This window comes from Toxorhynchites rutilus, chromosome 2 (genome assembly GCF_029784135.1).
Source record: "Toxorhynchites rutilus septentrionalis strain SRP chromosome 2, ASM2978413v1, whole genome shotgun sequence".
NCBI lineage: Eukaryota > Metazoa > Arthropoda > Insecta > Diptera > Culicidae > Toxorhynchites > Toxorhynchites rutilus.
Window position 1 is genome coordinate 305,062,380 of NC_073745.1, and position 26,996 is coordinate 305,089,375.

At 37.4% G+C, this 26,996-nt stretch overlaps 1 protein-coding gene across 3 annotated transcripts in view; it reads right to left on the minus strand.

Moving 5' to 3' along the window:
- The window catches only part of LOC129764733 (uncharacterized), a 101,344-nt gene extending 82,275 nt beyond the window's left edge, over positions 1–19,069 (minus strand). The window contains exon 1 of one of the 3 annotated variants that reach the window (XM_055764155.1): positions 18,924–19,069. The gene's annotated coding sequence lies outside the window, so the exon portion shown is untranslated. Of the gene's footprint in view, positions 1–18,859 lie in introns of all 3 variants that reach the window. The other 2 variants (XM_055764157.1, XM_055764156.1) reach the window with 2 other exon arrangements.
- Positions 19,070–26,996: the final 7,927 nt, after the last annotated feature.

Sequence of the window (26,996 nt, forward strand, 5' to 3'; positions counted from 1 at the left end):
TGCTCCTGGTCATCGAACTGATCAGGGAACGTTTTAACCGCTGAGTTATTAACGGTAAAGAATGTCGATGAGGACAATCGATCAAAACAGATAGGTCCTAAATCTAGCGTGAATTCTCAATAGATGAATTAGTGAATATTTTGAATGATTACCGAAAGTTTTTCCTGTTTGTATGAATGAGTATATGTATGGAATTATTCATACAGGTATACACATAAAGTTCAAATATTTTGAACTTGTTGGTAGTCCTGAAAAGAACTGATAGGTTTGCGTGGCTTTGTAGAAGCACGTACACAAACACTTCACTTAATTGTGTGAGAATCAGCGAAGTACGGAACCCATAAAAGCTTCCGCACCAATCCACTCAGCGCACTTCTTTCTATTGCTAACGTTTCCATGTTGAACTTCATCCCGAATCAGCTTTAACTACAGTGGCGACTAGATTCAACCACAGAGCAATCATGACTGAGTGGAAACTCAAGCAAATGGCCATAATTATAGATTTTTGTGATTTCAATAGTTTTCTAATGCAGTTTTCGAGGATAGGATAGGATAGGATAGGATAGGATAGGATAGGATAGGATAGGATAGGATAGGATAGGATAGGATAGGATAGGATAGGATAGGATAGGATAGGATAGGATAGGATAGGATAGGATAGGATAGGATAGGATAGGATAGGATAGGATAGGATAGGATAGGATAGGATAGGATAGGATAGGATAGGATAGGATAGGATAGGATAGGATAGGATAGGATAGGATAGGATAGGATAGGATAGGATAGGATAGGATAGGATAGGATAGGATAGGATAGGATAGGATAGGATAGGATAGGATAGGATAGGATAGGATAGGATAGGATAGGATAGGATAGGATAGGATAGGATAGGATAGGATAGGATAGGATAGGATAGGATAGGATAGGATAGGATAGGATAGGATAGGATAGGATAGGATAGGATAGGATAGGATAGGATAGGATAGGATAGGATAGGATAGGATAGGATAGGATAGGATAGGATAGGATAGGATAGGATAGGATAGGATAGGATAGGATAGGATAGGATAGGATAGGATAGGATAGGATAGGATAGGATAGGATAGGATAGGATAGGATAGGATAGGATAGGATAGGATAGGATAGGATAGGATAGGATAGGATAGGATAGGATAGGATAGGATAGGATAGGATAGGATAGGATAGGATAGGATAGGATAGGATAGGATAGGATAGGATAGGATAGGATTGGATAGGATAGGATAGGGTAGGATAGGATAGGATAGGATAGGATAGGATAGGATTGGATAGGATAGGATAGGGTAGGATAGGATAGGATAGGATAGGATAGGATAGGATAGGATAGGATAGGATAAAAGTTGAGTTCAAAAAACTAACTGAAATGAATCAATCCTGCTTTGAAACTGTTTTCACTGCTCCTAGCACTCGCGAATCCAAGAATACGTGTCATCTGACGCTGATGCTTCCATAATATAAAAAAAAATTGTGTTGTAAGATGTAACAAAACTCACCTGTGTGTTTCTTCAAACTTAAAAAAATGCATTTACGGGAGTATTCATATTAACACCCTTTATCAATTTTCCCATTAATCAATCCAAAGCATTCGGGATCATCATCAGAAAAAAAAACCGTTTTACAATCGGGATAGCTAATTATGTTACATGAAACACCACGAGCTTCCACTATTCTATCCGAGTGTGCTACAACAACTTACACCCTTCTTCAATGGGAACAATGCCCGACCAAGTACCGGGAGGAAGGAGCTCACTGTATCCTCTGTTCTAGTGGGGAACACCTTTCAAGCGCAATTTCCCATAGACAATTGCTCTCCATAGTTGGTTACCCCGGGGAAAGTCTCCTTCATTCGAGACCGCATACCGCAGTGGTTTGTTCTGTTTTATTTTTTATTTTTTTGACGCCAAAAGAACGACGAGGATTTTCCATCGCCGTCGTTTAAAAAGCGGCACCATAGCTCGCAGTAATGTGGCACAGACTTTTGTCATCGCTGTTTGCCGGATTGTCATATTCTAACTTCAGTGGCTTGGTGTAGTGTTGATGAAATTTTGGGACGTGACAGAAGTACCAAATGGGTTGTTTGTAGAGAAACTTGAATTTGTTTTTTAAATCAAAATGTTTCCTAAGCGGAGAATACACTTTCCTAATCAAGACCAGCCCCATTCTAACTTTGTTTACATATTGAAAAGGTCTGATGGTTAATTGAAATCCAAAACAGTCCGACTGGTATGGGAAACTTTCTACGAAATCGCCTAATCCATTAGTTCGGAGCACGAAAAGCTGTGATGGCCTGTTTTTGGTCGTCGTTGTCGACGACGTCATCCAGCCAGTCTATCGTTTAGCAGTTAACTAAAAACTCGATGGCGTGCCAGTGAGGACCAACATTAGAAGAAAGAAGAAAACATAAAGCGAATTGCAGATATTGACGAAAAAATATATATGTTCACCGGACGTATATATTTACCCTTGGAGAGAGAGCAAAAAAAAGCTGATCTAGCAAATTAGAATTAATTGCCCAAATGGCGGGAGATTGGTTTCCAATGCGCATTCCGATGGCGGCGACCTTGAGAGCAGCGCGGTAGTGAAGTAAATCAATGTTCGTGATAAAGCATGATAAAACAGAAACCCTCGCGCGCAATTACCATTAGCAAATCGAACGCCCCCTTTTCGAAGCAGTGCATATATTTTTTCTAGGATTTAAGTGAGGAAGAAAAGTCATATTTCAGTGTGCATCATCATCATAATCATTAGATGGTGTCTTAAATAATGAATTTTATGGTTCATAATACCATCTAAATTCACTTTGATTGAGTGAGCAAAGCCATCGTGTCGTATAATTTCTCCATATCGAAAGCGCTTGTAAGGAAAGCAATGAGTCAATCTAGCGGAAGCACCTGACTACGAGTCAATACGAACAGGTGTGATAGACAAACCTAATTTGCATAAATTGGTCGTACTCTTCCAGCCATATTCGAGTGTGAGGGATGAAAGATACGATGATTATGCAAATGTTATATACCTCCCCGCGTTGAGCTCACTGTTCTTCCGAAACAATGTGGCTTTTTTACAAGTTTCCGCTATCATTCTCAATCTCAAGCTGGTACTGATACTCGCATTGTCCTGAAACTACACGCCACTCGATTGTTCACAGCCGCCGTCACCACCGCCATCATCGTCTTCGTCGTCATGTGAATATATGGGGTGCTGATAAACTCATGATAACTCAATTACTGCAGGCCATCTCCGTGAGCGAGCGTTTGTTTGGATAGTCTAATTAGTAGCGAATGGAATGGCGGCGTACGCGTCTTTTGTACCCGTGTACTGTTTACATCGCTTGTTGATTGTAAAGTTGTTGATAATTTTTTCATTTAAATGCAAACGACACTAGTTTAGTTGTACTTGAGTTTTATTAGTGTACGGGCATTGATAGATCGACGAATGATAACACCGTATGTGGGTTATAAGAGGGCAGCGGCGTAGTAAGGGTAGACAGCGCCCCGGCAAACAATTAAAATGGCGCCCCAAAAAAAACACTTTTTTCGATTTCTACTAATTTTGAGATTGCGATATTTTGAGAAAACTACTCAGTTATACCAATGTTCACTTTGAGCAGTTCATTCGTATTTAGGAGGCCAGAAATATCATTACTAGCTTCGCTCATTCTCTGGTCAAATATTTTCCATGTGTTCTTTAGCTTAAGCAAAATGATCCATAATTGCACCTAAATCAAGGATTTTTTCCCAAAGTTCCAGAAGACAAATAAATTCAAAATCTATTTGATTTAGTGAAACTTCAGCCCCGTATACGGTGACACTGTTGTGTTTGGTCGGATCCGTTAAATCAGTGAGAACAAAAAAGACGGAACAAATGGACCTTTTCAACGCTATTTTTTGTTACGTCTTATTAACGCGACATTTTGACGACCATCTTGTATCGGAATACCCTTTCAACGATACTCCCAAAGTCTCAATAAGTACATTCCAACGTGTAGTTGAACTGCTGGAATATTTGAACATTTTTTTGCATTAGCTAATCCTTAGCCACTTTTCTCTGTCGTATTTATAAAATCTATAGAACATTCCCCGAACTGACACTTGCCTTCAGACAAATCTATGAAACGGATTACCTGTTAAGATTTGAAGAAACATCAGCTAGCACCTGTGTTGCCACATTTTAATCTGTACCAGAGGGATTAAAAATCCTTCTCATCTGTACTTTTTTTCCAAAAATCTGTACCATCGAAAATATTCGTTGTAGAGAAAAAACTAAATTATTAGTATGAATAAAACACTCATTTATTAATACTAAATACTAAAATACTATTAATACTAAATTTACATTTGCAAGTCATTCGTGTGTTTGACATTTCGACATTACTACTTTTCAAATTGCGGAAAATAGGAATGCAACAAGGACTTTTGAACTGACTCAATTCTTATCTAACAAATCGTGACCAAATTTCAAAACTCTCTCTCAAATCTAGTGAAAGTCACTTCGGGAGTCCCACAAGGCTCTCATCTTGGTCCTCTTCTTTTCATTATGTACTTTAATGACATCTCCTTCGTTCTCAAGCGTATCAATGTACTTGGGTATGCCGACGACATGGAGCTTTTCGCGGAAATTGGAAATGAAAATAACATCGAAGCATTCCGAAACAAAATACATGTATTCCATACTCTGTGTTTAATAAAAATCTAAACCGTATACAAAGTCTATCCAGGACCCATACACAATAAAGTTTTTATATTTCTCCCTAACCAAAACATCCAGGACAAATTATGCAAACAACGCCCCTATCAATCACATGATACGTATATACAATCAGCACTGTGAAATAATTGACACAACAATGAATAGAAGTTTTATTTTTCTAAAAAAAAAAGCTAAAAAAGAACATGTACCGTAGGAATAATATTTAACTTAAGAAAACATTGTAACATTAACATATAAGTATGTAGTCTACATTTGTTTGACGAAAATGAATAAATAACTAACTAAATAAATGACGATGCTGTGAATTTAGATTCTCTGAATTTAGATTGCATACTATCATTTATTAAATCTTTGATCTCAAAATACCGTTAATCGTATCGTTGCTGAGCTTATTTGGAAGCTTATTTTTGTTCTGACTATAATCAGAAAAAAATGCTGAGGCATAGTGAGAACGTAACAAACAAGACATCGAAGTGCCGAAAATGCAAGCGAACCGTCAATTCTTTTTAGACATTCAATTTTTGTCAAATTTTGTCGAAACTGATCAATAATTGCAGTGTAAATGATTTTATAATCAGCAGTACCAAGCCATACTGCGGCGTAAAAGCCGTAATGTCCCTTAATGTTGCTTTTTTCAAATGCAATGTACTGGAAAAAAGGTAATGAAAATTGTAAAGTTTCGAGCGACATAGCATGCGCTGCCATAACTATTTCTCAAATAGTGACGTCAGTCGTTGTGTTTATCTTTGATTGCCCACCGCAACCATGTGAAAATTCTATTTTCTGGAAGTAATTTATCAATTAAAAACGTACATTTATTTAGAGTTTCCGCTTAAAATGAGGATAATGTGATAGCATGCAGTGAATATTTGTGAAATCACGCCGAAAAAGACAATTAAAAGTCATATTTCCATATGCCATTTTCACTCCCCCACGTTCTTAGAAACAAACGAAGTTTCATTATTTTAACGTTATAAAATTGATGTTTCGAAGGCTCTAAATGTCGGTGTGTATGTTGTGAGAGAATAATCGCCAATTATTCAAAATTTGTTTCTTCCATATACAGGGTTTTCCATTTCGGGCTTCCGAAAGTACACAGCCCTGCGCTGACAACCGTTTGACATAGTTGCCAACCAAAGCGTCATATCGTTAGTTGAATGTCTGCCATTTTACAATTTGGATCGTTTTAGCATCGCACAACGTGTTAATTTTGTTAAATTATACTATAAAAATGACGAAAAACCGGCAAATGTTTTTCGAGCATTACGGACGGATTTTGGTCGTCATGGACGGCCTACAGAGCACACAATCGCTAATGTAGTGCGTAAATTCGAACAAACTGGATCCGTAGCGGATAATGTGAAACCTGTGCATCATCGTAATGTGCGTTCGGCCGAAAATATTGCTGCTGTTGCTGCCAGTGTGGAGGATGACCCGAATGTTTCGATTCCACGGCGTGCTCAGCAATTGGGCTTGTCAAACACATCATTGTGGCGAATTTTGCATTTGGACTTGCACCTACATCCATATAAAGTCCAACTGGTACAAAAATTAGAGCGTGGTGACCATGGAATGCGTCGGGCATACGTCGATTGGGTGAACGAACAACAGCAGCAAAATGCGAATTTTCGCATCAAATTTTGTTCAGCGATGAGGCACATTTCGAGCTCGGTGGCTATGTGAACACCCAAAATTTCCGTATATGGGGCTCAGAAAATCCACACGTGATTGTTGAGAGGCAATTGCATCCGCCAAAAGTCACTGTTTGGTGCGCATTATGATCTGGTGGAGTCATCGGGCCGTATTTCTTTGAAAATGAGGACGGCGAGACGGTAACTGTGAATGGTGAGCGCTATGGCCGCATGTTAACCGATTTTTTTTCTGCCACAAATTGAAGATATGGATACGGATGACATGTGGTTTCAGCAGGACGGCACCACGTGCCACACAACACGACCGAACATGGCCATATTGCGAACGAAATTTGAGGGACGCATAATTTCGCGTTTTGGTGATGCCAATTGGCCGTCCAGATCATGCGATTTGAACCCGCTAGACTTTTTTTTGTGGGGTTATGCGAAAGACCGTGTCCATGCCAACTCTCCGCAAACTCTTAAACATTTGAAAGACAACTTTAATTTGAAAAGTTTCATCGAAATTCGAATTCTAAGTGTGTTTTATTTCAATTTACTTTCGGAATTTAAAGTTGACAAACCCTGTACATTTCATATTGAATGCAAATAATTACGACACGATATTTTGCTTCCCAATACAGATGTATTTCGCCTACTACTCCACCTCGATATGTACCTCATTGGTTCAAGTGTAAGAAATTTCATATGATGATGATGATGATGATGATGGTCCCGCCTCCTTCCCCTACAGAGGTTTGAGCAAGACGAGTTATCTAAAAGATAATTTATTTTTTTTTCAACATTGAAATCAGTTTAGCAAACATGAAAAACGAACTGATTTTATTTACAGATATAAGTTCAAAAAATTGCAATGTCCAAAAAAGCCGATACTCAGTCATGTCCGCCACAGAGCCGATACGGTCCCGACGAGGCCCTTGCAGCCAAGTGGTCCACCAGAGCACAAGTCCAACCGCCAGCCTTGTTTTAGATTGACTTTGAATACCCTCATTCAGAGAAATCGAGAAAATTTCCTTTACGAAAAATTCCTAGACCGGCACTTACAAAAACTTTCAATTTAATATCCTTTATATCTGTGTCTCGCGCGCGACGCTCAAACTTTTGTAGACTACTTTTATTTATTTTTTTAAACTAATACAACTATAAGAACGACAAAATAAAAATAAAAATAGTCCATCATCACCAAGATCATGACAGACATAATAGAGATCAATACAAATTTAAAAAAGATGATTTAAAAAAAAATTAAATAATCTACATAATATAATCCGTTCAAAAACTTCGTCAGATTCATTGAAAATATTGAAAACAAACTGCAAAAAAATTGTCCACATTAAATTATCCGTTCGTATAAAACTTCGTCAGTAAAGATCTTCGTCATAAAAATAAACAAAAACTCGTTCAGCTGTTAAGAGAACACAGCTTTTACATGTGAAATACAGTGCCTCTTAAATTCTGTAAGTGTTGTTGCGCATTTAATATGTCTTGGCATCGAGTTGAACACATTTATTCCTTTGAAGTACAACGAATTTTGTGAAGCACATGACAAGAAATTAGGTGTTCTTATTTCATTCGCGTTTCTAGTGTTATAACTATGAAAGTCAATTCCTCTTTCAACTCGATCACACAAATATCGAGGCAGCAAACCTTTAACTACTTTGAAAATGAACACCATAGTTAAATAAACAATCCTTTGCTTCACGGATAACCATTGCAGAGCGTCCAACATTAAAGATGAGGAAGTGAATCTGTTACATTTTAGTATCAACCGCATTATTTTGTTTTGCAAGCGCTGTAATCTCGATATTTGTGTGTCATTGGCTAAAAATAAAATGGAAGAGCAAAAGTCTAAATGAGGAGAGATGATTGATTTGTATAGCTGTATTTTGCTGCAAATAGTTAAATCGTTTTTCAATCGACATAAGATTCCATACTTCTTGGCAATTTTCTTGATGACATTGTCAATGTGAGTGTTGAACTTGAGTTTGTCATCAATAATCACGCCAAGATATTTAATGTCCCGAACTCGATCAATAGTCTCATTATCAATAACGATGGAGACGTTTTCATTTAAACGATTTCGCGAGATTACCATATATTTAGTTTTACTTATGTTCAATTTCAATTGCTTATACTTCAACCATCTACTTAAAGAATGTAAATCTCCATTCAAATGTAAAACGACCTGATCTAAATCATTAGCTGCAATGAATAACACAGTATCATCTGCAAAAAGATTGATATCACAAAATCGTAAAACTCTTCCCATGTCATTGATATACATAATAAATAAAAGGGGCCCTAATACACTTCCCTGAGGTACTCCAAGATTATTCCCTAGGGGATTCGAAATTGTATCATTAAAAATAGTCCGTTGAGTTCTGTCATTTAAATAGCTTTCGAACCATTTATATGCAGTACTCGTAAATCCAAAGCGCTTAATCGTGTTCAACAACAAGGGCCTAGAAATTGTTTCGAAAGCGCGTTTTAGATCCAAAAAAACAGCAATGATATTCTCTTTGCACTCTAGTTTCTCTTTCCATTTTGCTAATACCAAGTTCAATGCGGTTTCACAGGAATGACCTTCCCGATATCCCGATTGTTCTGGTATTAGCAAAGCATTGCAATTTAAATATTCCAGCAGCTGGCCTTTAACGACTACTTCTAATATTTTCTCTAGCGTGTGCAACATATTGATGGGACGAAACTCTTCGGCTTTAATCGTTCCAGCAACCTTTTGAATTGGAACTATTAAAGATTCCTTCCACACCTTAGGCACATGCCCAGTTAGCAAAGATTTATTAATAAGGTCCAGCAAGATGTGATCGATGACATGAAAGCAATCTTGAATAACTCTAGCATTGACATTATCCACTCCAGCCGTTTTTCCTAAAGAAAAGCAAATAGTTCTAAGTTCATTTAATGTAATTGGGTGAAAACTTTCAAATCTACAACTACTGTTAACCGGCTGTTTTATTTCATCAGGTTCATCAACCAATTCAATGGACTGATTGATCAATGAAACACTATTGACAAAATAATCGTTAAACTTAGATGCTATAGCCTGTTCAGACTGTTCAAGTGTGCCATTAAAAGTTATGGAACGCGGTTTGCTATTACTAGGTTTTAATAAAGATTTCAAAATTTTCCATAACTCCTTGCTGTTGCTTTGATGCAGATCAATCTTCCTCTGAATATATTCACAACGAGTTTTCTTAATCGACTGTGAATATATATTGCGCGCGTTTGTGTACATATTCCAATGATTTCCATCATTTGTTCTACAAAATTTCTTGTACCATCTGTCTCTCTCACGTTTAAGGCGCAAAAGATCCAAATTGTACCAGCTGTTCGAGTTTTTCATAGGAACAAATTTTTGCGTAACAAGCCGATTTGTACACTCTTTCAAGGTATTAGTTAGAACAGCTGATGATTCATCTAAATTACCGACCTCGAATGGAAAATCCAGGCTTCTCACTACGAGATTCGAAACAGCATGCTTCGAATATTTCCTCCAGCACTTTAATTTCACAACATCTTCATTTACCACGAGATTATCTACAATATTGATAATTAGAGTCTCATGATCGGTTATTTTCAAATTGGTATCCGTGACTGTGTAAATAGTATCAAAATTGGAATAAACATGATCAATTAAAGTTTTACTGTGCCTGGAAATGCGCGTAAATTCATGTACTGTTTGTTTCAAATTGAAGAAATCGGATACACGCTTCAAATGGTTCGAATTGTAGTCATCACGCCATATGTGGAAAAAATCTGTGCCAATCTGTACTTTTTTGGGAAAATCTGTACGTGTGGCAACACTTGCTAGCTTGCTTCGATTTTTGCAAGGTTATAATTTTGAGCAACGTACCAATTATTTTGATTAACTCGTTTTGAATATCGAGCGAAAAATAACTCAACAGTTTCTGATGCTCTCGAACATACGACATGTGAGCATCCAGACTCCAATGTGCTCATAAAAACACCACCGCCAGCGCCTTTGCCTTGTAACGGCAAATTATTGCAAATGCAGAACAGAATAACGTCGACTACAATTTTCAAAATTGTACGTTATTTTTGTGCCTCTTTTTGTAACCCATCCAAAAAGTCAGCATCAATCATTTATCCTGATTACTTTTACTTCTCATAATCTTTCTACAGAACGTAATATTCTCTGTGTTTTTATTAATTTTCATGAGTTAGAATAGCTTCCAATCGTTAAATCCATTTCCGCAATTCGGAAAAAAAAACGGTTCTAAGTATTTTTGCACCGGAAAGCAAACAGCGTTTAATCACTGTATGACATTCTACTGTCTTACAATTGCCTTTTTTAATATTTTTGAAAACCCATTTTGCGTCCAGTTGCCTCCCTTCCGATTTGAGAGATCGAAACTCGCTCAGGTGATGTTGTATGTTTCATATGGCGAAAATCAAAGTTATATTATTGGTTTCATGTACAGACAGTAGGACAGACTGTCTGAAATATAAAATGAAATATAAAATGAAATATAAAATGAAATATAAAATGAAATATAAAATGAAATATAAAATGAAATATAAAATGAGGAAAAATTGTTTTTGAAAATTCATGGATTTTGGCGCCCCAAAGGGTCAGCGCCCCCGGCAAATGGCGGGATTGCCGCCCGCACACTATGCCGCTGTAAGAGGCTGCTCAATGATGAATGGAATTGGACATAGGGTTTCTTAAGGTGGTACCAGAATGCCGCGCTATGCGTCGCGTTGCGACAATTGGGCTTTGACACTTTATTTTAAATATGTGTGTTTCCATTCAGCCGAACACAATAATGCGTTTCGTCATTAGCATCATTGTACTAAACGCTAACATTTGTTCTAAACTGCTTGCTTCGAATTCGCGATGACAATGGCATGGTGTCGACGTCTGGTGGAAACTTCAAATTAGGGCCATAATTTGGGTCCCAAACTCGTTAGTGTAATCTCTATCAGATTAGATGACACGAAGCCGGTTTTTAAATTCTAAAATTTGAATGAAAATTTTCACATCATGTTATTTGATTGATGATTGATTGATGATGATGATTTGAAACACGTGTTTCTGACTTTCATTCAACCATGTGGCCAAACAATTCCAACATTGTTGCTGAATTTTTTCATCATAATATAGAGTTGTCTTCATAAACAATTTTCGTATGAGACTTTTTCACCACCTACAAACAAAAATATTTTACATTTGAATAGAATACTAGCTTGACATGGAAAAGCTTATTTTCATTCATAATTTTAACTTTGAAAACGTGTTCATCGACTGAAAATCAGCTATTCTTTCACGCTCCCCTAAACTAGTAAACGAAGCTCCATGCCGCCAGCGCGGATATGTAAATATGTTGTTTTTAAAAACATTCAACTGATCCGTGGACACAACATGGACAAGATTTTCATACGAATTTTATTTTGTTTTTGTTTACATGAAAAGTGGTGACGCGAATGCTAGATTGTGACTGCAAATCAACAGACTGCGTCGGGCGAATGTTTTAGTACAAAACGCAAGCAACGACAGCTGATGAGAAGCAACGCACTACGCGGCATTCTGTTTCCACCTTTAGTTCAATCAATATAGAATATATACTACACAAAACTTTCAAAATTCCTTCCTGAAGTAATAAAATTCTTCATATAAAAGGGGTCATATATATCATTGAGAGTATCTCCGGGGAGATACTGATTTTTTTAGAGGTTTTAAAAAAAGATGCAAACTTTAGGAAGAATAGGTATAACAAACGATCTGACCCATTATTTGACGTTTTTATTGATATTTTCTAAATAGTTAGATAAATTGAAGAAGCGCCAGTTTCCATTTATAATCTTGCAAGTTCATTACCTTGAGAATGTAACCGACCTTATACTACTTAGTTGCACAATACTCATAGATTTTACTTTCATTTGACATCATGATTTCGATGCTTAGGTAAACTGAAGTTTGATTATTATTACCCGATGGTCCAAGCGAATAACACGAACGAAAAGATGATTAATCAAAATGGAATCTTGAAATATATAAATAATGGCCGGAAATTCACCCCGGAACCCCCCCCCAAACCAAGCTATAATACATTCAAAAACAACTGCATCAGGCCTGTCTTGCACAACATGAAGAAACCATGGGTCCCCATCAGTCGGTAACAATCAACGGAGGGCAATTTTAAGCAGTTATATTGATTTCCACATCCCGTCACATCACACAAATTCACGAGATGTGCCTAGAATGCCCCCTTTATTAACGTCGCGTGGGCAGGGTGGGTTAAGTTATTTTTGAAGAAATAGTCTTCTATCTTTAACTCACATATCCGCTCGTTAATTGGTGCGGTCCACTTCAAGATCTGTTAGTTACGTATAATGTAAATGTAATAAAACATGCCTCTCTTCAGGAAAATGAAGGGACATTAGGAGTCTCATTCAGATGTCGAGTAGGATTGGGCGATCTCGGATCGATTCTTATAAGATCGATCTTTTCCATTCCGATTTCCGATTTTTTGAATCGATCCTTTGTACTCGAGAAAATCAGGAAAATCAACTTTTTTACTTACGATCTGTTCGATCTTTTTGTAGGTTTGTTTTTCAGTGTAAATCGATTTCTTATCTCAACAAAGGCCACCTAAAATTTGTTTAAACATAATGTTAACATTTGGATTGCTTTTTTCTAAGATTTACTTCTGTACAAATGCTAACAGACACAGAACTAGCGGCAGCTACTGAGGGGATGAACTGAAACCGGTTGCGCATAGAATCCTGAACCTGATTTTTTGACGTGGAACTACGTCTTTCAGGAAGGGTGCCAAATCAGAAAACAGATCACGTTTTTATGAAATAAAGTTAACGTGAATAACTATTTTCACTGTGAACAAATTCTCATGATTTGCACACCAATCGAATCGGAAATTCGCTAAGATTTGTTTAATATGCTATACATTACAATTCGGTAATCTCTAAACGGTTTAAATTCATGAAAACTGGAAGAACTTCCTTTTCCCCATATATTTGTTCTGCCGATTTGTGTGCTAACCCTACCCGTATTTCGAATGCTTCTAACTGGAACATTTCTTAACAGATCGGAAAAATGTTTGCATCAATTGTAGGAAATTTTTCTACGCGTCTATCACAATTAATAAAATGTTATTTTTCATTAGATGAACAATTGAATAACTGTAAAATGTCAAGCGTTATCTAAACGCCCCAACTTCCAAGTTTTGATTGGCCCGATTTACGGTTTCCCCAACACAGACTTCAAAATCGATGTACCTGTGGAAATCCGCTTTGCAAATATACATGGAAGTCGAGAGTGTTTTTGTTCCCACCGAGCTGTGTTTCCTTAACACGGACTTGAAAATCAATCTATCTGGGGGAATCCACTTTGTCAAAACATGCAAGTTGGGGGTATTTTTTCCCACTCGGCTCTGTTTCCCCAACACGGACTTCAAAATTATGGTGCTGGGGGAATCCGCTTTGCAAATGCATGCAAGTCGGGGGTATTGTTTGATGTTGAGCACTTTTGTACTCGCTTGTCGCTTGTTAAAACGTACTTTTGAACTGAGAAGCCTGAGAAAATCGTCATTTCAGATACTAGAGGTGAATGAACTTTCACGATTCGAGAACTACGTAAACATGAGATGTTCAATAATTTCAGAGGTAAATGTAAAATACAATGATCGTTTGACAATTGACGTTCATCAAACTTATTTGTAACGAAGAACATGATCTATTGCAAAAACTCGATGCATTCTAAAATAATATTCGAAGTGGTAAACAAGTGGATTGCACAATGTAATTGCGTAGTTCTACTTCGAAAATATGCGGTCGTGTCCTAGATACAACCCCTTACATTTTTTTCCTTTATTTATTTAATTAGGCTCAAGTGGATAAAGAGCCTTCATCAAGCAGTACATTTTTAAACTATTTGAATATATTATAACTTTTTTTTTCTTTCTTTATTAAAGAGATTTTCAGTCAAAGGCTGGTTCATCTCTAGTATATTATAACTACATAATCATTAAGTTAAGTCTAATTAGCTAGAACTACAGAACAATATAAAAAAAATATAATTTATTCCTTCGTTGTCTCGTCGGTATTATTCTTGTCTGGAACAGTGCCTGTGGTGGGTCGTAACAACTACATCGCCAGTTGATGTAGCAACGGTATCCTTTGGTAGTGACTGCCTCCTTGCTATGTTTATAGCTACTGTAATGATCTTATCTCAACGGATACTAAGTTCTACTTATGTGATAGGAAAGGAAGGGAGAATGGACAAGTGGGAGTAGACGATGCGACCTAAATAATAATATTAGCGCTTCTTAAGAAGACATATATGGGGAACATAAAATTAGGGTCACGAGTAGCTAAGATATCGCGAACTGGCATACGTGAGTGTACTCCTTGAGCCTCTAAATCGGCAACCAGTTTGATTCATTCATTGCAAAATACATTACATGACCAAACAACGTGCTCGAGGTCATGATATCCTTGACCACAATTGCATAAATTGTTAGTAGCAAGACCTATGCGGAAGAGATGCGCATTTAGCGCGGAATGATTGGACATCAATCTGGACATAGTTCTAATGAGTCAAAATCTGTCAAAATCTAACCCTTTTAACCAGGCCTTCGTTGAAACTTTGGGGATAACAGAGTATAGCCATCTTCCAAGCTCATCTCTGTTCCATTGGTTTTGCCAACTGGTGAGTGACTGCTATCGGGAAATGGAGTAGAATTCCCGATACGTAATTTGTCTTCCAAGAACTGTGCCCTGCCCATCTTTGCGAGTGTATCCGCTTTCTCATTACCAGGAATAGAGCAATGGGAAGGAATCCAAATGAAAGTGATTCGAACACTTTTATCAACAAGAAAATTCAATGCATCCCTAATTTTGATAAGAAAATATGATGCTTTCGTCTGTTGTTTCAAGGATTGAATGGCTTGTATACTGCTAAGACTATCCGAGAAAATAAAATAGTGATCAGGTGGTAAGGACTCAATGGTCTTAATTGCATGATATATTGCAGCCAGTTCGGCAACATACACTGAACAAGGGTCTTCAAGTTTATAGAAGCTAGTGTAATGTTCGTTAAAGATACCAAAAGCAGTAGATCCGTTGATTCTTGAACCATCAGTGAAAAACTTTCTTGAAGAATTGATATGATTACATTTTGAAGCGAAAATATTAGGGATTAACGATGATCGAAGATGACCTGAAATGTCTCGAGTTCCGTCCTTCATAGAAAGATCAAAATCAACGGAAGATCTGCTAAAGTTCGGAAAGCTAACATTATTGGAGATGTCTGCTGAAGGTCTTATTTCTTGAGAAATGTAATGAGAGTACAGATCCATGGATCTCGACCGTTGGTTCAATTCGAGAAGCTTCATACAATTTTCAATTACTAATGGGTTCATGATTTCGCTTCGGATTAAGAAACGATAGGACAGTTCCCAAAACCGAACCTGCAATGGTAAAACACCTGCCAGGACTTCAAGGCTCATGTTGTGTGTTGATTGCATGCACCCTAAGGCTAAGCGCAAGCAACGATACTGTATCCTCTCCAGTTTAATGATGTGGGTTTTAGCAGCGAAACGGAAACAAAACTAACCATACTCCATGACTGATAGTGTTGTAGTTTTGTACAGCCGTAGTTGACATTTTTTATTCAGATACGCAATATGTTTTCCCCATGTACATTTAGAATCAAACCAAACTCCAAAATATTTGAAGCTTGGGAATTGAACGATGGTTTTGTTGAACAATTGAAGCTGATATTCGGGAGGTTGGTGCTTCCTAGAAAATACAACCATTTCTGTTTTCTCAGTTGAGAATTCAATACCTAGCTTCACAGCCCATATAGATAAATAATTTAAATAAATTTGCAGCGGTCTTTGCAAATCAATAGTTAATAATAATTTATAATAAAAGTAATAGTGTTAATGAATTGATGATATGAGTTCATATTAACTCAATTTTGAAAAAAAAAGATTCATCTTGTATTAATGAGAAATTATTGGATATCCGGTATACTTTATACACCTTAAATACACACATAAATGCTTTGTTTGTTCATAAATGACAATTGCCTTAAAAAAATAAACGACATTGATTGATGAGACATTACAGCAAATAAAGTATTGCTCATCAATTATTTAGATAATTGTTTTTATTTAGTAGAATAATCTATCATTTAGTATTTATTAGTATGACCTATGATTTTGTTATAATTATCCCTGCTATACTCGAACATACGGTCTCACAGACCAGGAATCAAATATTTGGTTTAGGAAGGCTGAATTAAATGAATATTGAAACTGAATGAAGACGAAGAAAAAATATTTTCTGGAGTCTTTTAATCTCTATATATATAAAAATGTTCTGTTCGTTTGTGTACGCGTCAAAAACTCGAAAAGTACGCAACCGATTGAGTTCAAAGTTGGACATAATATACAATCCACTTCAAGGAGTGTTGTTACGGCATAAAAAATTGGAAAATCGGAAGAAAAATGATTTTATATACCAGAGTGCGTTTCTGAAGTTGAGCTTCTAATAAAAATCAACTATTCAGTAATGAATATGTGTTCTATCCGATTGAGCTCAAACTATTGTACAATATTCAAAACAATTAAACACATCTAAGATTGTTGTTACAACATGAAAAAAAGAAAAATTCAACTCAATCATGCAACCACTATGTGCCACAGCAAAGCGTGGCAGGGTACAGCTAGTTGAATTATATATATTTTTTACTTTAAATTAATACCAATAACATCTAAAAATACACAATAGAAAAATTACAGAGACATGCAGAGTCTGTGAAACCGTGCGCGAATAAACGAGTCATGATTTTGCACGCGAGTACAGGAGGGTTAAAACTTTGTTTTGTCGTCTAGTACTACATTCATTTTTAATTACTTTTTGATGCAGTCGATATTGGTAGACCGCAGCCTAACATTCGAACAAGTAGTCGCCCGTAATGCCCAAAAGTTTGGCCACCACTTCTCTAGAGCTTGCCACTCAGAATGTATTCAAGGTAACGCAAGGTGACGCAAGTAATACTACGTTGAGACAGCGAAGTTCCTCTAGGAACGTTAGTGCCATTCAAGAAGAAGAAGAACTGTCGATTCATCAACATTCAACGCGAAGGGTCTCGAAGACAGTCTTTAAGTAAAACAACGATCTTTAACACACAACAAAGAAAATCATTTTGTTCTTGCTTGGCGAATTAAACCCATGGAATGGCCACCCTAAAGCCCTCATTCAAACTTTATTTTATTAGAATTTCCGGGCCGTCATATATGTTCATGTCGATGATTCTATCTACGCGTTCATGAGATATTTGAAATAAATTGAAAAAATAATCTAACGGTTGGCAACCTATTTTACTGATGAATGTGCATTTCGATCATTACTTTCCGCTAAAACGACTTGTAACAAAACGACAAATACACGTGAGTATCAATATCACACTCATGATACGAACCCTCGTTTTGGATTCGTATTTTAGGTTTCCTTCGTTCCAGCTATCGTGATATCTCCATTAGACGAAAATGCTGCGGAATAATTTCAATAGTAGATCATTCAGACTAATTGATCCGCGAAATGATATTTGGCGGTGCAAAAAACAGCTTTTTGTTGTTATTTACGTACAATCGAACGGCAGCAACAGGACTATTAGAAAGATGATCACCCTCAGGCTTATATTTGTTTACAGAAACAAAGGTTCTGTGTGTATTAAACAGACCAAACTTCCACCGTCGGTACTTTCTAATTTATCAACGAACCGCTGAATTATTGATAGGAAAACACAGCGGCATCATCTTAAATCTTGTCTCATAAAGTGCTACATTTAAAGAGCGATGAAACTGACGTAAAGCAGATCCCAAACAGACATAAATATCATACAATATGACAGTAATTCTCAGGCGATCTATTGGTACTTCTGCTGAAGCTGTTCTCATTGGTTATCTTAATGTTTCTCCTGAATTTCTTTTGTGTCCTTTTCGGCACAGCATATGGCGACTATAGGCGTAATAATCATCATCATTGTTATCATTAACGCCATCTTCAACGTCATACTGCGTCAAGTTATATTATATTCAAAACTCCTCTATTATCCGCGCTCGAACACCATACAATGGTTACAGTTTCCGCTTCCTGGCAATCACTTCCGTTCCTTTGTACTGTATCACACTGTTCTCCCAGAAACGCGTACGATCCACGTGTCACATACACGAGCAAGTTTTCCCGCAGGCCCGGTATGCGCAACGATTAAAAATTCAAAATATTCACAACCGCTATCGACCGAGGCCCAAGATTGGGTACCAAAACAAAAGGCGATAAAAATACGGGGGCGGCGAAAAAACACCAAAACTCTCTAAACCCTCACAGCCGCGCGAACTTCCTTCACATAATAAATTTCATCCGTTTGTTATGTTATGCAGCATTACACTTTTCTCTACCCTTCTAAACAACACAACACAACGCCAAATCCCAAATCCCCATCCAACTAACCGGATAAACTTCTGGATGTGGGATAGAACGCCGAACCGCCGAAACCCTCAACACCTCTCGAATGGGCAAATGCTCAACGAGCACTAACGCTCCTCGGTTCCGGCGAGTTCTTACCGCTGGACGCTGGAGCTCCAAGTGAGCAGCAGCAGCAGTTAGGGAAGGTATGTGCTATGCTGGGCGCTTGTTCTCAGCCGCTCTCTTCTCATCCGCGCGCGTGTATGCACATGCTACATTGTTTTCGCGCGTGCTATCAGTTCGCGTGTGTTTGTAGGCGGGCAAAACAGTTGTGCAGATTCTCCAACGGAGGCGCTCTCTTTCTGCGAAGGGACGATGAGAAAAGGGTGAGCGAATGCACAGCGTGTTCACTTAAAAATGGCATGGGTGTGTTTGTGTTGAAAATTTAGGATGACTCGATACCGGTGTGGCTGGATGCAGGGAACTGTGGTTTGTTGATAGTGGCGAGGGGTCGAACGATTTCGATTCACCTATTTTACCAGATGTGCAAGCTAGAATTGTCTTGACATTATTCAACCATGATTGAGAGAAATTTTTGTTTATTCGTTTTCGTTTAAATTCTCGTTTATCGATACAATAAAAAAACAGGAAGTGGGTTATATCTAGGGTATAACCGCAACGGTGACGTAGGACTATCGTTGATTTAGTGATCATTTGTTTGAAGTCGAATCTGAATCCATTCTGAATGAATGAATAAATGAATATTTGGGGGACTTCGAAAAAGAGAGCGTTACGTTGGAGGTACAATGTTTTATGCATCCAATATTGGATACGGAAATATCCTACTGATGGGGTAGAATAATCTTCAGAAGCTTTCCTGCTAATTGCACTTGATTGAAAAAATCACAGAACCAAATGTAATTGGTCACAGTGTTATATGGTTAGAAAACATTAAAATAAACTCTTTCGCTTGCATGTTATTTTCAATGCCAAGGGGAACTGGCAGATCATTTTGCAGCAGCCATCCGCGCTTTCATGATAAACGAAGAGCTTCACCACAACAGCGACAACATACTCCCATCGCAGTTCAATTAGAACTGAGTGGATTTCCGAGCGGCGCTCGCTTATATACCGGTTGGTGATTTCAATAACCTGTTTTGAAGGCAATTTTAAGACTATTGAAACAAGTTTTTGGATCAAAAAGTAACAAGTATATAACGCGTAGACATTTTATCTTTCGAATGAAGTGTTTATCATACCATTTCGTTCAGTTGTTTAGGAGCTATTAACGCTCAAAATCTCGGTCTCCGGCGTAACGCTTTCGTTTTCGAAACTTTGATTTTACACCCCGGTATAGAAATGAAAGACGTAGTCCTACGTCAAAATCTATCCGCATTATTAAACTAGGAAAAGTTCAACGGATTAGAACAGCTATACTCAACCTGCGGTCCGCATGTGACCCTGCGGGCTCTTTTGGTTGGCCCGTCTGGTGTTAATTTATTTAAAACTATTTTGTATGTGTAATAATAAAGAGTTGTGCACAAATTATGTAAGGCGAGAAGAGGGAGGGGGGTCGTGATTGCGTTACTTGATGTGACATAGGTTGAATGGGGGGTTACCGTGGCCTATATCCTCAAGCAGCTAGCATAGATTCTGGGACCCAATGAATTGTGTTTCCTGATTCAAAATGAAAAAGCATATATTGTAATGCGCTTAACAGCAGCCAGTAAGCAGGACTCGATTAATGTATCTCGAATATCGCGTTAATCTACCGGCTCATGATTTTGTCTGGCTACTAAACATAAGCTTATTCCGTCTGTTATCACAGGTTATCACAGCCTTTTCACAGTTTCCGGGTTAACTTATCGGCTTCCAGATGACCATATTTTCTTGAACTCATCGATTGAATGCGTTTCTCTACCATCCTTCTGAAGGTACCGCTCGATAATTGCCCAGTAACGTTCAACCGGACGTAATTATGGACAATTTGGTGGGTTAGTTTTGCAGTTTCTTTATGCAAGGACTAGCTGGCCCGGCAAATTTGGCCCCCCCAAAATTTGTTTTTTGTTATCAATACCAACAAACATTCACGTTTTCTTACTAAGCGCAAGTTCATGAGTCCAATCGCAGAACTATTTATTGATTGATCTTCTAATCGACCCCGTTGAATTTACCTTTCACTAAAAAATTCCTAGTTCTTCTACCAAAACTCATCATTATAATATCAGATTATTTTCAGACACAATTCTCGTTCAAGATTTTACCACCACTTGCAAATAACATGTTCGCCGTTACATGGAATAAATGTTTGATACAGAAATTATGATAGAATAAAGACAGATCCCTTCTCTCTTCTCCCCTAAGAGAGGGGGGTGGAGTATCTAATCACCATAGAATCATTTATTGCATCCTAAAATCTCCACATGCCAAATTTTGTTCCATTTGGTTAATTAATTCTCGAGTAATGTAGGAATTTGTGTTTCATTAGTATGGCAGCCCCCTCTAAGAGAGGGGTGAGGGGTCTCAAACTATCATGAAAACCTTCCCCGGCCCCAAAAACCCCCACATACCAATTTTCATGTCGATCTGTTCAGTAGTTTCCGAGTCCATAAGAATCAGACAGACAGACAGACAGACAGACAGAAAGAAATCCATTTATATATATATAGATGTGAATAAATTTTCGTAGATATGATCTCTCAGTTATGTAATAACGATTTGCTCGATAATTTAAGAATAACTGGGCAGAATATAACTGCCTCAATTCCTGTGAGAAATTCATTATATGACTTCGTTATAGGAAAAACAAATTTAACCAACATTTCGTCAACTTTTCAAGCGCTTCTACGAACGAAAATTAGGAGATTTGTTAGTAAATTAGTAGAGAAATGAGGCTCTGCAAACAATATGGTGGATCGATTTTCAAGATGCATGGTTGAAGCTGGAATCAGTAGTTCCTTCAGAAACTGATAATTGTAGTGTTTTCTTATTATGAATGGCGCTTTAAAAATATGTTATAGGTTACAGTAATTTTATGTTATTTAGTGACTGCGGCACCGAGTAGTGAAGATGGTTCACTCTAGGAGGGAGGCCAGAAAAATATCACGTAGATTGTAAAGATCGTACTAAACAAAGAAAAACTTCCAAATACTTATCATTCGCGATGTTTTTTTCAATAAGCAAACCTATCTAATCATGTTGTTAAATAACTATTTGTGATGTTTTTGACGTAGGACTACGTCTTTCATTTCTATACCGGGATGTAAAATCAAAGTTTCGAAAACAAAAGCGTTACGCCGGAGACCGAGATTTTGAGCGTAAATAGCTCCTAAACAACTGAACGAAATGGTATGATAAACACTTCATTCGAAAGATAAAATGTCTACGCGTTCTATACTTGTTACTTTTTGATCCAAAAACTTGTTTCAATAGTCTTAAATTTGCTTTCAAAATAGGCTATTGAAATCACCAATCGGTATATAAGCGAGCGCCGCTCGGAAATCCACTCAGTTCTAATTGAACAGCGATTGGAGCATGTTGTCGCTGTTGTGGTGAAGCTCTTCGTTTATCATGAAAGCGCGGATGAACGGTGTCACCAAGAGCCTGTTTGTGCACCCTAGGCCAGAAGGGAATCCATCAGGAGGAGAGTGATGCCACAAACGGTTCCCCGGGAAGACATCGCTACACGCACATACACGCGCGGAATTCTTTCCGTTTGGATGCCATTCAGCATCGAGAAAGTTCCGGAAAGATCTAATCATTTCTGGAAAATAATCTGCCAGTTCCTCTGGGAATTTAAAAATACATTCATGTGAAAGAGTTTATTTGCATGTTTTCTATCCATGTAACACTGTGACCAAATATTTTTCAATCAAGTACTATTAACAGGTGATTATCGAGTTATTATTAACCACTGGTGGGCTTCCAGTATCGAGGAAAATGTGGAAATATCTAATCGTTACTGAAAATAATCTGCCAGTTCCTCTGGGAATTTAAAAATACATTCATGTGAAAGAGTTTATTTGAATGTTTTCTATCCATGTAACACTGTGACCAAATACATTTGGTTTTGTGATTTTTCAATCAATCGCAATTAACAGGATAGCTTCTGAAGATTATTCTTCCCCATCAGTAGGATATTTCCGTATCCAATATTGTATGCGCCCGCAATCGATTATTACTCAGTCGCCGAAAGTTCCGAGCTCAGAGAGTTCATTCCCCTCTAGTTTGCCTTCCAAATTGCCATCGTAAACCACACCTTCTCTCGATTCAATCACACACAAAAAGCATACTTAAGCGATATTCTGGTGGTGAGACACATTCATTTTTCGTGAGGACATCGACAAGACAACATCGTTGCCTAACGTGCTGGAGGAGGTGGACGGCGAAGGATCGACACATACACGCGCAGAATTCTTTCCGTTTGGATGCCATTCAGCATCGAGAAAGTTCAGGAAAGATCTAATCATTGCTGGAAAATAATCTGCCAGTTCCTCTGAGAATTTAAAAATACATTCATGTGAAAGAGTTTATTTGAATGTTTTCTATCCATGTAACACTGTGACCAAATATTTTTCAATCAAGTACTATCAACAGGTGGTTATCGAGTTAGTATTAACCACTGGTGGGCTTCCAGTATCGAGGAAAATGTGGAAATATCTAATCGTTGCTGGAAAATAATCTGCCAGTTCCCCTTGGAATTGAAAATTACATTCAAGCGAAAGAGTTTATTTTAATGTTTTCTATCCATAAAATATCCATATAATACATTTGGGTTTGTGATTTGTCAATCAAGTACAGTTAGCAGGTTAGCTTCTGAAGATTATTCTTCAGAACAAGGTTTTTCGTATCCTATATTGGATGCATAAAACCCTGTGCCTCCAACGTAACGCTCTCGTTTTCGAAGTCCCCCAAATATTCATTTATTCATTCATTCAGAATGGATTTAGATTCAACTTCAAACAAATGATCTCTAAATCAACGATAGTCCTACGTCACCCTTGCGGTTATACCATAGATATAACCCACTTCCTGTTTTTCAATAAGTATACCTATCTAATTATGGTGTGAAATATTTGTACTACACTTTTTTAAATAATATTTTGATTTCTAGTATTGATTTTCGATTGTTCATTTAAAAAACACACATAATTAAATCAAAAATATTGCGCTTTTCCCTTACCATCACCTCTTATTTTTTTTGGTTAAACCGAGTTGAAAAATGAACTATGTGTATCCGAAAACATACATTTTGATACCAAACACGATAAAAACTGAAAATTTTGAACTTTGCCCCCTTACCCCTCCCCCCTTTTGAATTTTTTTTTTTTTTGTAAACCAGAGTTGAAAAATAAACTCAGCGTATCCGAAAACCCCAGTCTACCAAAAATTGGTTTTAGTTAGTCAGATTTATCGGGCAGCAAAAGCTTCACACATTTCTTCTCGATTTATGAATTAGAAGCACCTTTTTCTGAATCCTAGCAAATTTTCAAGAGTACAGTACTCTTCAAACTTTCTGATAATATGGAACACAGCGGACTCATACTTTTTCACAAGCAATATTTCTACAGGATAGATTCCTACAGGAAGGGTGTGCGAATTGCCTGAATTCAATATTATTCAGTATCAAGGAATAATCAATCATAATTAATGTGGATGTATGACCAGACAGAACCCTCGTTTCAAAAAGTCATAGATGTTTTCGATTTATCATCCGAATCTTGATGCAATATTCGTTGCTACAAATGATACAGGACGCAGTGCTCGGATAGCTTCTCTTTCCCAGGAGTTAGCAGGTTCAATACATCCTTATGATCATGAAGGATCTCATTTGGATGAAAAACTCAAAACAAGGGACCCGGAAGTGGAAGCGAAATAGTTTGAGTATGTAGGAGAATTGTTAGCTGATGTGCGGAATAACCTAGCGATCGATGGATATCCCTTCAAAACAGAATATATTGACTCCACAACACCGAAATCGATAAAGCGGAATACGATGTTAAGCAGAGTGGTTTGCTCGTCACGTGAGGACATCCCAGTACCTTTTGAAGGTAGAGAAATGTAACGTCAGGAACTACTGTATTGAACCAAGAAGTAGTTACATTTACGTAATTCAACATCATTTTATACCAGCCCATGTTCCATTCAACTAAACGCCAGATGGTTTGAAAGTATTAATTTCGAAATTCTATGAACTTGTCACACCTAACAAAACCTCAGAAAATATTACCATTTTTTGACGTCTGTCAGAAATAGTGACAAATAAAAACACAGGTCACGTTTGCATGAAAAAGCAATAGCAAATGCAGCGACAATGTGAATAGAGAAAATATTGTAAAATTGAACTCCGCCGTTTTTCAATTTATTGAGTATAAACAAGCTTCCCGCGAATTTATAGTATTCACGACTCATCAGGCATTTTAAAAATGCATTTCTCGAGGCCAAGAGTTTAGTTTAGTTTTCGAAATTGGCCTTTTCAAGACTAGAGATGAATCAACTGAGAAATTCTTTTGAAGTAGATATCGCACACACTAGTGCAATTTTGTTCGGTGGAGGCACCGCGTCAATTTCCATGACGTCTAGTGGAGAGTGCTTCTGTATTTTTGCACCACACCATGCGTCACGTTTGGGGTGAAAGAATTTGAACGTTCATACTTCGTTGCCAATTGAACGAAATGGACTTGGACTCAGACTTTCTGACTTTCTCAGTTTATTCGCCGCTAGCCTTGAATAAGGCCAATTTGGAAAACGAATCTAAACGCTGGCAGCCGTTCTGAGTGTCTTTGGAGAATTGTTTGGGAGCTTTATAAATGCAATTTTGCGGAGAGTGTTTCAGTGTCGCTCTAGACTGCGAGTGCATGATACACTGATGGACGCAAAATAAACACACTCCCATTTGAAATCAAAGTATTCGTATATTAAAAGTTTTTTCAAACGTTTTGGTATTCCAGTCAATACTACGTAAAAGTAGGTGATTAGTAGACCATTTTACCATTTCAGTATCGTTGATTTATTTTTTAGGTTAATGACATATCTTCTTGAATGGGTACTTCTAAGGTATGACATAAAAAACTAAAAGTGGGTTATATCTTTTATATAACCGCAAGGTGGACGTAGGACTAACGTCGGCTTAGCAATCAATAAGTAACAAGCAATACAACCTGATATATTTTTTTAATGATGATGGTCCCACCTCATTTCCCTGCAAAAGTTTGAGCGGGGCTAGTTATCTTATTGATAATAATTATATTACAGTATTTATTTTTTTCATCAACTAATCAGTGAGCAAATTAAATTGAACAAGAAAACGGACTGGTTATCTCGCAGATATAGATTACTAAACGAAAGAACAATTTAAGCCATTATCTAAACGTATTTATTCCATAGCATGTCGAGAGAATTTCCAACCCGGAAACACCCTAGACCGATGGGGAATTGAACCCAATACCTATGTCAGTATTAGCCAAGAATTTACTAGGGAATTCCCGCTTTATCAGATTCCCGGCCACGGTACTATCGTTTCCGAGTTCGAGCAGCTAAGCATACCCAAGCCTAATTCTAGCCGATACATCAGGCACATTACTTATCCCAAGGCATGTCAAGAAAGTTTCCAACTTAAAAAATTATAGGAGGTTGTGTCCAAGATACGACCGCATTGTTGACGTAGAACTACGCTGTTATATTATAAAAGTAGCTTGTTTAAACCTTCGGATATTATTCCATAATGCTGTGAAATTTTAGAAACAACTGCTTAGTAGAACAATCTCTGAAATGCTTTTTTTCATTGTAGAATCAATTGACGATAATTGACTGATGATTCATTCTTGCCTTCGCAGAACAATACACTAGCTTATCGTATGTCGCAATTTATTTCATGTCAATGCATTGAAAATTTACCTCGAACGCTATTCCGGTGGCCTTTTTCGTAATTGACATTACTCGGATACAATTGATTATACCAATATATCTTTGGCACCGCGAGGGAACAACAACAATAACAACACTTGCAAGCATCAAATATCATGCTACATGTTATTTAGTATTGCCTCAGTGGAATTGCACCTCCAGGCATCGTTCGTACAACGTAAACCAAGCGCCAAACAAGCGTTCGCCATAGCA